A 4,039-nucleotide genomic window follows, 5' to 3' on the forward strand; every position below is an offset into this window, starting at 1 on the left:
AGGTGATACCTAATTGGAATGGTTCACTAACTCCCCCTCTCCCACCTCTCTTCCATTATTTCTCCTCTGTATTTTCTTTCTGATTCCTGGTTGCCATGAGGCGAGCAACATTCTCTGCCACCTCTTTGCACTGCTTTGATGTCTGCTTCTCCTCTAGTTTCATTGCAGTATAGTTAGCTAGTGATAGACTGAAACCATAAGGCAAAAGGTGTTGTTCAAATTGTTTCTAGTTTAAGTTTTATCCTCCAATATCTGTGTAAGTGATATTTGCCAAACATAAGGGTAGGGACTCAAACTGTCGAACTACTATGGAACTCAGCAAATACATTCCTAAGGAAGTTAAAAAGAGAGCTACCACATGATCCAGCCATGCTACTCCTGGCCATGTTCTCCAACGACTCTATCCTCCTATAGAGATAGTTGCTCAATCATGTTTATTGCTCCTCTAGCACAATACTTAGGAAATGGAAACAACTTATTGTTCATCAATGGATGAATGCATGATCAAAATGTGTTCACATGTACAATATTATTTAGTACTAGAGAAAAATATAATTCACAACTAAATTGATAGAGCTGGAAACAATCACCTTGACTTAAATAACCAAGTTCCACAACAACAAATGCTGCATAGTTTCTTTCATATGTGGGTTTCAGATCTGAATCTTATATACCTGTGTTTAAATTAAAGCACCCATAGAAGACAGGGAGTTAGTAAAGGGGCAGAGCAGGGAGACCAAAAGGAAGGTAGGACAGAAGGTTGGTGCTATAAAGGGAGAAAGAAGAGTAATAGAACAGGAAGAGCTAAATGGGGGTAGAGGAGGAAGTATGCAGAAGAATAACTGACACCAAAAACTCTCTGAAAATATCATATTTGGGGTGGAGGACTGGAGACATGGCTGAGTGATTAAGGGTACTTGTTGCTCTTGCATGGCACCCAGGTTTGATTGCCAGTAGCTATATTGTGGTTTACAACCATCTGTAACTGAAGTTTCAGGGGGTCGTCCTCTGATTTCTGCCAAAGCAAGCACACTGACAAACACACACATGTAATATAAAATTAATAAATCCAATGTTTCTTAAATAAGAGAATGCCATATGGAAACATACTACTGTAGAATCTTCCCCAAATATACATACATACATACATATACACATACATATAAAAAGCATTTAAATAGCATTACTCTATAGCTCTTACTAGGGAGTATGGTAGGCAATGCTTCCATATAGGCCATCAATTAAAAATTCCAGTGCTAAATATGTTACCTCTTCTTGAGTTGTTTGTCAGTGGTATACCAAACATTATAGCTAAAATCCTGGAATCTTACTCCCTACAAATTAGCTTTCATGATGCTAGAATGTTCTATGCATGATACCAGGGGAGAATGTCATCAACAATTTTAACCATCTGTGAATTTATGAACTACAGTAATGACTATCCACAAGATATATACCCACTAGTCCAATATTGGTATATGTAGTAACCAACTACTTTCTGGTTGAATTTAAATCCCATTCCACAAGACAGAATCTGTTTTGTAGCATCAATTGGTCCCCTAACCCATGGCTATGTTACCCACTGTAAGGGAAAATCTGTTCTCCTAAATGGACACAGTGATAAACTGCTCTCTGAGCTCTTACCATTTTGCCTATAGACTTGTACATCTCTCAGCCCTTATCAAAGTAGCTTCTTTTTATAGTATAGAGAAATTAATACAGAAATCCACAACTAGTCAATATGCATACAATGAGACTTGTGTGTAAAGTTTTAGTTATACCATCTACACTAGATTGTCTTCCCCCAAAGCTCAGGGATCATTGGCAAAGAGGATAGAAATATTTTAAGAGCTATAGAGAGTAGACATATGCAGCAAAAAAGTATTTGCTGGACCTCATAGCACACTTACATGTATGAATTCACACTGGCTGGGACTGCATGTCTAAGATTTGCACAAGATGAAGCCAATCCAAAACCCAACATGGATATGGGAGGGTCTCATGAAGTTCCACCCTAGCTGAAAAACTATTGGCAAGTGATAGCCGCTGGGAAAGGAAGAGTTAGTTTTCTTCAAAGATGTGGCAGGCCCAGAGAGACTATCCATGCTGTGATCGTCTCCCCCATGCATATACAAGCAGCACTAAGTGGACACAGCAAGAGAGGTAAGAGGGAAAAGTGGTGATGGGTACAGAGTAGGAGAAGAAGTAGAGGTGAGGACTGGAGATAGATTTTATCAAAACACATTATATGAATATAGAAATATTAAATATGTTTTTAAAAAGAACCAGATATAGACATATTCATGTCTTTCAATAATGTTAGAATTTATTAGTTAACAGTAACTATGTTGGCTATGATTTACTAGGTAGTACTGATTTCCTATGGTAGCTGACTGTTTGAAAACCACACCTCTTAGAATATATATTATTCATTGCATAGTAATCTCTCTCGCCCCCCTCACTCTCGTGTGTGTGTGTGTGTGTGTGTGTGTGTGTGTGTGTGTGCAGAATGGCAGAATCTTTAACAAAAGGTTAAAGATGTCTCACTAAAGATCAAGAAGTTCAAGAGACCCTATTGAAGCCAAAGACCAGCAATGATAAAATATTAAAACAAGGATCTCAGGGTTTAGATAATAGACCTGCTAGAGAACTGCTGGATATAGTACCACCATAGAGCCAGGTGCTGAGCTGAATCTTGGCTTCAAGTCAAGCTGAAGAGAAGTGCAAGACAGTTGAGGACATAAATTTGAGATGGAGGGCAAGGTTCATAGAGATGTTCAGGTACACCAGTAGATGGTAATTCAAGTCAGCCACAGCAGCAATAGAGACCAAGCTAAGCAGAAGACCCTGTAAAGTCAGGAGTGCTCTGTATGCCACTCCCTTATCACACATACCAGGTTGTCTGATGACAGGTTGGTGGGTGCTGTTGCTATTGCAGTGATAGGTGTTGTCTTTATGAGGTTCCAATGAGACTCTCTCTCTCTCTCTCTCTCTCTCTCTCTCTCTCTCTCTCTCTCTCTCTCCTCTCTTAATTCTGGTGTGCTTGACAAGTCCTTAGGCATGATTTTTATGTATGGCTTTAATAACCATGTACTGTCCAATCAATCTACTCAGGCAAGTCTACATGATGGTACCTTTTTAATTTAACAAATAAGTTTTATTTCTCCTTTCATGTCATATATACATGTACAATTTTTGTATCTGTATAGAATGTAGATCACAAATGAGAAAAAAACATATTTTGTCTTTCCCACACTGGATTTATCTACTCTATGTGATCATCTCCAGTGCATTCATATTTTCCTGCAAACAACAAAACTACATTTTTCAACAACAAAAACAAAAAAACTTCTACTGTGTATATACTCTACCTTGTCTTTATCCATTGTATTGCTTTTGGACACTTGGCTTGATTCAATAGTGGAACTGTCATAAATAAACACTGATATACCAAGTAATTAGAAAATTAGTTGTTAGGAGAACTGCCTTACGGCCAGTGATAAAAAGAAACTCATCACTGAGAGAAATCTAGACTGATCAGAGCCTGGATCTTCATAAAGGAAACCCTCAAAGGATGAAAAACTAAAAGGAAAATAAACAATTTTGCTTTTCTTATTCTTTATTGAACTACAACATAACGTTTTGTGAAAAATAATAATCCAGCACTGTTTCATGTTTCATTGTGTGTGTGTGTGTGTGTGTGTGTGTGTGTGTGTGTGTGTGTGTGTGTGTAAAGTGAGTAAAGTGGTAATTTCTGGTTTCTTTGGAAATTCCGTCATGTGATGTGATTTTTTTTTTCTAGAAACTGTCTTATGAGAGGAAGTTTTTGCTGAAGCAGACACATGGGAGGATGTTTTTATAAGAATAGACATGTGGTATTTTTCCTGGAAGCAGCCTGAAAAAAGGGCATGTGATGTTTTGCTAGAGCAGATACTTGAAAGAACACTTGGTGTTGGAATGGACAGTGGGCAATGCTGGATGGTATTGGTACACCTTGCCATTCTTTGCTCATTATTGTTGGGCTTGGCTGACACTGGTT

Source organism: Rattus norvegicus, chromosome 2 (genome assembly GCF_021556685.1).
Source record: "Rattus norvegicus strain SHRSP/BbbUtx chromosome 2, alternate assembly SHRSP_T2T, whole genome shotgun sequence".
Taxonomy (NCBI): domain Eukaryota; kingdom Metazoa; phylum Chordata; class Mammalia; order Rodentia; family Muridae; genus Rattus; species Rattus norvegicus.